This window comes from Pongo abelii, chromosome 1 (assembly GCF_028885655.2).
Source record: "Pongo abelii isolate AG06213 chromosome 1, NHGRI_mPonAbe1-v2.0_pri, whole genome shotgun sequence".
Taxonomy (NCBI): Eukaryota; Metazoa; Chordata; class Mammalia; order Primates; family Hominidae; genus Pongo; species Pongo abelii.
The window spans coordinates 196,153,020-196,163,042 of NC_071985.2; the positions used below are offsets into that span (position 1 = coordinate 196,153,020).

Below are 10,023 nucleotides of genomic sequence, written 5' to 3' on the forward strand. Positions count from 1 at the left end.
TTACCTGTGACTTGGTGGTAACGGTGCTCATTATACTCCTGCTGGATTTGGGATTCTTGAGGGTAGAGACCTAGGTCCTTCTATTTGTCTCCTGGGCCCCTGTATGCTCAGCTCAGAGCAGAAGTCAATAACCTCCCTGAAATGAATTAATATAAAGGGTTTTTCTACAGCTGCTACAAGTTGGATTTTCACTTCAGTGGTCTCTAATGGATCCAGACACTTAAGTGACTTCTACCAGGTCATGGGGTGGCTTCCTTTAAAACCTCATCAGCAAAGAGGGACTGCTTGAGTGGTTCCCCTTTAGTCCTAAGATGCGTGGAAGTGGATACTGCAGAGAGAGAGAGAGCTCTGAGGCAAGGAGCAACTCCTCTACGAAGGCTTGAAGAACTGGGCAGGAAAGCCAGCTGGAGCCTATTTACAAACCTTTCCTAAAAAACTAACAAACATGAGTAAACCCACTGTGGCAGGAACACCTGTTCTGTGGGGATGTTTCCTAACATTTTACTTCAAAATATCTGGAAAGCAAAGGCAGCCTGTACATACACTCTCAAACTTAAATAAGCAAATCTACTTTTTTTGGACGAATTTTGACTACCCTGGTTCTCACACTATTTACCCATGAGGCTCAGAGTATTTAACCAAAAAATTTTATGGCTTACACTAGGATTATATCTCCAAAGAGCAGGCCAAAAATGGGGATAGACTGGATCCTTCTATTCCTGGAAATTTTATAAAAGACAAAAGCTTTTTTGTCTCATATTAGTTGGTCTGGCTCAAAGGCAGAAACATTCCCCAGATAGCCTCTGTTGAGCTGCCTGTTTCAGGAAACGAGCTTTAACTAGTTCAATAGTTCAACCCAGTGCATCAGAATTTGCTGAGCATCTAATATGCATCCCTTCCTGGGCTAGGCAGTGATGGGTGGCAAAGATGCCTAAATGCCATTTTGGCCTCAGCAGTCTTAAGCTTGATAAGGCAATACATTCATTTTTAGAGGAATTATTTAATTAGAGTCAGTTTCTCTGACTAGGTTGAGCAGGGACTGGGTGTGTTTTTTCTACAGCATGGCATTACCAATGCCTAATACAATGTCTGGCAGCACTTAGTAGGTGCTCACTAAAATTTGTTTTATAATCAAGGTATAATCTACATATGGTGAAATGGACAGATCTTATATCCATAAGATATTCCTGATGAGTTTTGGCAAATGTGCAACCAACACCCTAATCAAGATCTACAGCAGCAATGTCCCACTGAAACATAGTGTGAGCCACACAGGTAATTAAAATTTTTAAATTTTTCTAGCAGCCTCATTACAAAAGCAAAAAAAGGCCAGACACAGTGGCTCATGCCTGTAATCCCAGCACTTTGGGAGGCAGAGGTGGGAGGATGATGTTTAGGTCAGGAGTTTGAGACCAGTCTGGCCAATATGGTGAGACCCTGTCTCTACTAAAAATACAAAAATTAACTGAAGGTGGTGGTACACACCTGTAATCCCAGCTACTCAAGAGGCTGAGGCAGGAGAATCACTTGAACCTGGAAGGCAGAGGTAACAGTGAGCTGAGATCACGCCACTGTACTGCAGCCTGGGCAACAGAGCGAGACTCTGTCTTTTTAAAAAAAAAAAAAAAGTAAAAAGAAACAGGTGAAATTAATTTAGTAACATTTAAGTGATCCATTCCAAGATGGCCAACTAGGAACAGCTCAGGTCTGCAGCTCCCAGCATGATTGACGCAGAAGATGGGTGATTTCTGCATTTCCAACTGAGGTACCTGGTTCATCTCATTGAGACTGGTTGGACAGTGGGTGCAGCCCACAGGGGGTGAGCCAAAGCAGGGTGGGGCTTTGCCTCACCCAGGAAGCACTAGGGGTCAGGGGATTTCCCTTTCCTAGCCAAGGGAAGCTGTGACAGATGGTACCTGGAAAAACGGGACACTTCTGTCCAAATACTGCGCTTTCCCCACGGTCTTAGCAACTGGTAGACCAGGAGATTCTCTCCCGTGCCAGGCTCGGCAGGTCCCACACCCACGGAGCCTTGCTCACTGCTAGCGCAGCAGTCTGAGATTGACCTGCAAGGCAGCAGCCTGGTGGGAGGAGGGGTGTCTGCCATTGCTGAGGCTTGAGTAGGTAAACAGAGCAGCCAGGAAGCTCAAACTGGGCGGAGCCCACTGCATGTCAGTAAGGCCTACTGTCTCTGTAGACTCCAACTCTGTGGGCAGGGCATAGCTGAACAGAAGGGAGCAGAAACTTCTGAAGAGCTAAATGTCCCTGTCTGACAGCTCTGAAGAGAGCAGTGGTTCTCCCAGCATGGTGTTTGAGCGCTGAGAATGGCCAGACTGCCTCCTCAAGTGGGTCCCTGACCCCCATGTAGCCTAACTGGGAGACGCCTCCCAGTAGGGGCTGACAGACACCTCATACAGGCAGGTGCCCCTCTAGGACGAAGCTTCCAGAGGAAGGATCAGGCAGCAATAATTGCTATTCTGCAGTATTTGCTGTTCTGCAGCCTCCACTGGTGATACCCAGGCAAACAGGGTCTGGAGTGGACCTCCAGAAAACTCCAATAGACCTGCAGCTGAGGGACCTGACTGTTAGAAGGAAAACGAACAAACAGAAAGGAATAGCATCAACATCAACAAAAAGGACATCCACACCAAAAACCCATCTGTAGGTCACCAACATCAAAGACTAAAGGTAGATAAAACCACAAAAATGGGGAGAAACCAGAGCAGAAAAGCTGAAAATTCTAAAAACCAGAGTGTCTCTTCTCCTCCAAAGGATCACAGCTCCTCGCCAGCAACAGAACAAAGCTGGATGGAGAATGACTTTGATGAGTTGACAGAAGTAGGCTTCAGAAGGTTGGTAATAACAAACTTCTTCAAGCTAAAGGAGTATGTTCTAACCCATCACAAGGAAGCTAAAAACCTTGAAAAAATGTTAGATGAATGGCTAACTAGAATCAACAGTGTAGAGAAGACCTTAAATGACCTGATGGAGCTGAAAAACATGGCATGAGAACTTCGTGACACATGCACAAGCTTCAATAGCCAATTCGATCAAGTGGAAGAAAGGATATCAGTGATTGAAGATCAAATTAATGAAATAAAGCAAGAAGACAGATTTAGAGAAAAAAGAGTAAAAAGAAACAAACAAAGCCTCCAAGAAATATGGGACTATGTGAAAAGACCAAACCTACATTGGATTGGTGTACCTGAAAGTGACGGGGAGAACGGAACCAAGTCAGAAAACACTCTTCAGGATATTATGCAGGAGAACTTCCCCAATCTAGCAAGGCAGGCCAACATTAAAATTCAGGAAATACAGAGAACACCACAAAGATACTCCTTGAGAAGAGCAACCGCAAGACACATAATTGTCAGATTCACCAAGGTTGAAATGAAGGAAAAAATGTTAAGGGCAGCCAGAGAGAAAGGTTGGGTTACCCACAAAGGGAAGCCCATCAGACTAACAGTGGATCTCTCAGTGGAAACCTTACAAACCAGAAGAGTGTGGGGGCCAATATTCGACATTCTTAAAGAAAACAATTTTCAACCCAGAATTTCATATCCAGCCAAACTAAACTTCATAAGTGAAGGAGAAATAAAATCCTTTACAGACAAGCAAATGCTGAGAGATTTTGTCACCACTAGGCCTGCCTTACAAGAGCTCCTGAAGGATGCACTAAACATGGAAAGGAACATCTGGTACCAGCCACTGCAAAAACATGCCAAATTGTAAAGACCATCGATGCTATGAAGAAACTGCATCAATTAATGGGCAAAATAACCAGCTAACATCATAATGACAGCATCAAATTCACACATAACAATATTAACCTTAAGTGTAAATGGGCTAAATGCCCCAATTAAAAGATACAGACTGACAAATTGGATAAAGAGTCAAGACCCATCAGTGTGCTGTATTCAGGAGACCCACCTCATGTGCAGAGACACACATAGGCTCAAAATAAAGAGATGGAGGAAGATCTGCCAAGTAAATGGAAAGAAAAAAAAAGACAAAAAGAAAAAAAAAGTAAGGGTTGCAATCCTAGTCTCTGATAAAACAGCCTTTAAACCAACAAAGATCAAAAGAGACAAAGAAGGCCATTACATAATGATAAAGGGATCAATTCAACAAGAAGAGCTAATTATCCTCAATATCTATGCACCCAATACAGGAGCATGCAGATTCATAAAGCAAGTCCTTAGAGACCTACAAAGAGACTTAGACTCCCACACAATAATAATGGGAGACTTTAACACCCCACTGTCAATATTAGACAGATCAAAGAGACAGAAGGTTAACAAGGATATCCAGGAACTGAACTCAGCTCTGCACCAAGCCGACCTAATTGACATCTACAGAACTCTCCAAATCAACAGAATATACATTCTTCTCAGCACCACATCACACTTATTCTAAAATTGACCCATAATTGGAAGTAAAGCACTCCTCAGCAAATGTAAAAGAACAGAAATAACAACAAACAGTCTCTCAGACCACAGTGCAATCAAATTAGAACTCAGGATTAAGAAACTCACTCAAAACTGCACAACTACATGGAAACTGAACAACCTGCTCCTGAATGACTACTGGGTAAATAACAAAATGAAGGCATAAATAAAGATGTTCTTTGAAACCAATGAGAACAAAGACACAACATACCAGAATCTCTGGGACACACTTAAAGCAGTGTGTAGAGGGAAATTTATAGCACTAAATGCCCACAAGAGAAAGCAGGAAAGATCCAAAATCAAAACCCTAACATCACAATTAAAAGAACTAGAGAAGCAAGAGCAAACAAATTCAAAAGCTAGCAGAAGGCAAGAAATAACTAAGATCAGAGCAGAACTGAAGGAGATAGAGACACAAAAAACCCTTCAAAAAAATCAATGAATCCAGGAGCTGGTTTTTTGAAAGGATCAACAAAATTGATAGACCACTAGCAAGACTAATAAAGAAGAAAAGAGAGAAGAATCAAATAGATGTGATAAAAAATGATAAAGGGGATATCACCACTGATCCCACAGAAATACAAACTACCATCAGAGAATACTATAACACCACTATGCAAATAAACTAGAAAATCTAGAAGAAATGGATAAATTCCTGGACACATACACCCTCCCAAGACTAAACCAAGAAGAAGTTGAATCTCTGAATAGACCAATAGCAGGCTCTGAAATTGAGGCATAATTAATAGCCTACCAACCAAAAAAAGTCCAGGACCAGATGGATTCACAGCCGAATTCAGCCAGAGATACAAAGAGGAGCTGGTACCATTCCTTCTGAAACTATTCCAATCAATAGAAAAAGAGGGAATACTCCCTAACTCATTTTATGAGGCCAGGATCATCCTGATATCAAAGCCTGGCAGAGACACAACAAAAAAAGAGAATTTTAGACCAATATCCCTGATGAACATCGATGCGAAAATCCTCAGTAAAATACTTGCAAACCGAATCCAGCAGCACATCAAAAAACTTATCCACCATGATCAAGTTGGCTTCATCCCTGGGATGCAAGGCTGGTTCAACATACACAAATCAATAAACATAATCCATCACATGAACAGAACCAATGACAAAAACCACATGATTATCTCAGTAGATGCAGAAAAGGCCTTTGACAAAATTCAACAGCCCTTCATGTTAAAAACTCTCAATAAACTAGGTATTGATGGAATGTATCTCAAAATAATAAGAACTATTTATGATAAACCCACAGCCAATATCATACTGAATGGGAAGAACTGGAAGTATTCCCTTTGAAAACGCATAAGACAAGGATGCCCTCTCTCACCACTCCGATTCAACATGGCGTTGGAAGTTCTGGCCAGGGCAATCAGTCAAGAGAAAGAAATAAAGGGTATTCAGTTAGGAAAAAAGGAAGTCAAATTGTCCCTGTTTGCAGATGACATGGTGGTATATTTAGAAAACCCCATCGTCTCAGCCCAAAATCTCCTTAGGCTGATAAGCAACTTCAGCAAAGTCTCAGGATACAAAATCAATGTGCAAAAATCACAAGCATTCCTATACACCAATAACAGACAAACAGCCAAATCATGAGTGAACTCCCATTCATAATTGCTGCAAAGAGAATAAAATACCTAGGAATCCAACTTATGAGGGATGTGAAGGACCTCTTCAAGGAGAACTACAAACCACTGCTCAACGAAATAAAAGAGGACACTAACAAATGGAAGAACATTCCATGCTCATGGATAGGAAGAATCAATATTGTGAAAATGGCCATACTGCCCAAGGTAATTTATAGATTCGGTGGCATCCCCATCAAGCTACCAATGACTTTCTTCACAGAATTGGAAAAAACTATTTTAAAGTTCATATGGAACCAAAAAAGAGCCCACATAGCCAAGACAATCCTAAGCAAAAAGAACAAAGCTAGGGGCATCATGCTACCTGACTTCAAACTATACTACAAGGCTACAGTAACCAAAACAGCATGGTACTGGCACCAAAACAGATACATAGACCAATGGAACAGAACAGAGGCCTCAGAAATAACACCACACATCTACAACCATCTGATCTTTGACAAACCTGACAAAAACAAGAAATGGGGAAATGATCCCCTATTTAATAAGTGGTGCTGGGAGAACTGGTTAGCCATCTGTAGAAAGCTGAAACTGCATCCCTTCCTTACACCTTATACAAAAATTAATTCAAGATGAAGTAAAGATTTAAATGTTAGACCTAAAACCATAAAAACCCTAGAAGAAAACCTAGGCAATATCATTCAGGACATAGGCATGAGCAAGGACTTCATGACTAAAACACCAAAAGCAATGGCAACAAAAGCCAAAATAGACAAATGGGATCTAATTAAACTAAAGAGCTTCTGCATGGCAAGAGAAACTACCATCAGAGTGAACAGGCAACCTACAGAATGGTAGAAAATTTTTGCAATCTACCCATCTGACAAAGGGCTAATATCCAGAATCTACAAAGAACTTAAACAAATTTACAAGAAAAAAACAAAAAAACCCATCAAAAAGTGGGCAAAGGATATGAACAGACACTTCTCAAAAGAAGACATTTATGCAGCCAACAGACACATGAAAAAATGCTCATCATCACTGGTCATCAGAGAAATGCAAATCAAAACCACAATGAGATACCATCTCACACCGGTTAGAATGGCAATCATTAAAAAGTCAGGAAACAACACATGCTGGAGAGGATGTGGAGAAATAGGAATGCTTTTACACTATTGTTGGGAGTGTAAATTAGTTCAACCATTGTGGAAGATAGTGTGGCAGTTCCTCAAGGATCCAGACCTAGAAATACCATTTGACCCAGTGATCCCATTACTGGGTATATACCCAAAGGATTATAAATCATGCTGCTATAAAGACACATGCACACGTATGTTTATTGTGACACTATTCACAATTACAAAGACTTGGAACCAACCCAAATATCCATCAATGATAGACTGGATTAAGAAAATGTGGCACATATACACCATGGAATACTATGCAGCCATGAAAAAGGATGAGTTCATGTCCTTTGCAGGGACATGGATGAAGCTGGAAATCATCATTCTCAGCAAACCATCGCAAGGACAGAAAACCAAACACCGCATGTTCTCACTCATAGGTGGGAATTGAACAATGAGAACACTTGGACACAGGACGGGGAACATCATACACCAGGGCCTGTCACGGGGTGGGGGGATTGGGGAAGGATAGCATTAGGAGAAATACCTAATGTAAATGATGAGTTGATGGGTGCAGCAAACCAACATGGCACATGTATACCTATGTAACAAACCCGCACGTTATGCACATGTACTCTAGAACTTAAAGTATAATAAAGAAAAAAATTACCTAACCTAATATGTCCAAAATATGGTCATTTCAATATGTAAGCAATGTAAAATTTATGAATGCGATGTTTTATATATTTTGCCTATCCTAAGTCTTTGGAAACCAGGTTTTATACTTAAAGCACATTTCAATTCAGACTAGCCATATTTTAAGTGCTGAATAGCCACATGTGGTTAGTGCCTACTGTGTTGGACAACACAGAATCAGAACCTTTTCATCACCCTAGGAAATTCTGATTTCTGCATGCCCCTGTGAGTCAATCCCCTTGTTACCAGATGCAACTGCTTTTCTAATTTCTATCACCATAGATTAGTTTTGCCTGTTCTTGAACTTGTAAAGAGCTCAAACTCATGTGTTTGGTTTCTTTTACTCTACATAATATTTTCGAGATCCATGTTGTGTTTATCAGTAATTTGTTCCCTTTTCATTGCAGAGTGGTGTTCCACTGTATGACTATGCCATGTTTGTATATCCACTTTTAATAAATACTTGTTTTTGAATGAATGTCAGTGCAACATGGTAAGCTACATAAGGAGCCCTGTGCAAAGGACAAAGTGTTCTGTGGATTCAGGGTGGCAGGATGACAAGAATTCAGGGGGTTGGATGGTCTATGGTAGTGTTCTAGAAAAGGGGAGCATTTGGATTGGACTTAAGGAGATACTTAGAGTCTCGATAGGTGGAGGGGAGGCATTCTACATGGAGGAAGTGTCTGGAGCAAAGGCCTGGACCTGGGTGGTCAGGACTGGATTTGGAAAATGAAAGTCTAGAAGAATGAAGGTAGGCTGGGGCCAGATCTGGAGGTCTTGAATGATGCCATAAAGGAGTCTGATCCTTCCAGTAGTACGTTCAATTGCTGCTCTGGAACAGGGACGCAGCCCTAGGTAAGAAAGATCTTCCTGGAAGAGGAGACGCTTGGCACAGGTCTTGACAGATGAGACAGGGTTTCACTATGTTGCTCAAGCTGGTCTTGAACTCCTGGACTCAAACAATCTTCTGGCCTCGGCCTCCCAAAGTACTGGGATTACAGGTGTGAGCCACTGTCTCCGGCCTGGATGAGCTTTTCTGTGATTTTCCCAGCATCCCTTTTGCTGCTCACCTTTTTGCTTTGGTCCAGGTTGCTGCCTCTATCCAGACCATCCTTCAAGCATCTTCCAGGAGGAAAGCTTCCTGTCACTTCCCTGGCCCTCATCCCTGTGACGTGGTTTCCTCCAAGTCAATCTCATGCTAATGTTTTTCCATTACAGCATCGTATTAACCAGCAGCTGCATTTACCTGGACCATACATCAGCCTGAGCCTGTCTCCAGTGAAGAGTTGGGTCGTGCTGGAGGGACCATTCATCACACCTGCCCAGCTTCTGGAGGCTCTCCTGGGCTTTGGTGTCTTAGGCCAGAGCTGTCACAAACATCCCACATTCACCTTGTCCCTGTGAGGGGAGGGAGCTCCAAGTACTCTCTGGGCTTGAGAAATGGCCCCTGATATTCCATTGCTTCAGCTATGACATCTCTGTAGCATCACAATCTATGCAACTTGGATAGAGAGAGGCTATGGGTCACACCATCAAATCTGATTGAAATTCATCTTCAACCAATCATGTTGATGTTGTATCTGGAGCTGACCTGGAAGCCTGAATATACCTGGTCTTATTTACTTCTCACACCAACCCAGCTATCCCCATTTCAGGGATTACAAAATGGAGCACTGACTTGCTCAGGGTTACTTATGCTGCAGAAAAGGGGCAGATCCAGGGTAGGAACTTGGGTCTCTTGACTCCAACTCCAGTGCTCGTGCCACAAAGCCAGCTGCCTCAGTGAGTGGCTTCCTGGCTGGATGCCTGGTTTCTCAGGGTACTGACTTGCTTTGAATGTCCTTTCTCCCTTTGCCTCCCCAGAGGGCGGCTTATTTCTTTAAGCTCAAGAAGAGGAAAAAGAAAAAAAGGAGACGGTGAAATAAATTTATTGCCATGTTAGAAACATTGGATTGAAGAATTGATCCCTACGGCTAAGTAATTTCCCTCTTTCATGCAAAATATAAATAAATCTGTATGGCTTGCACTGAATGAGAGCCCGGGCCGCTGGCTGGATTTCACGGCACGAAATGCCCTTCAGAGTCTTGGGCTTCCTCTGCTTGACCCCACCAATGAGCTGTTCTAAATGGCCCTTGTGTTCTCCCCGAAGGA

At 42.2% G+C, this 10,023-nt stretch overlaps 1 long non-coding RNA gene across 3 annotated transcripts in view; it reads left to right on the forward strand.

Moving 5' to 3' along the window:
• LOC129059257 (uncharacterized) overlaps nucleotides 1-9,817 on the forward strand; it is a 52,197-nt gene extending 42,380 nt beyond the window's left edge. For all 3 annotated transcript variants that reach the window (XR_008525033.2, XR_008525034.2, XR_008525035.2), the window contains 2 exons: nucleotides 1,137-1,275; nucleotides 9,091-9,817. This is a non-coding gene — a long non-coding RNA (uncharacterized LOC129059257). The remainder of the gene's footprint in view (nucleotides 1-1,136; nucleotides 1,276-9,090) is intronic.
• Nucleotides 9,818-10,023: the final 206 nt, after the last annotated feature.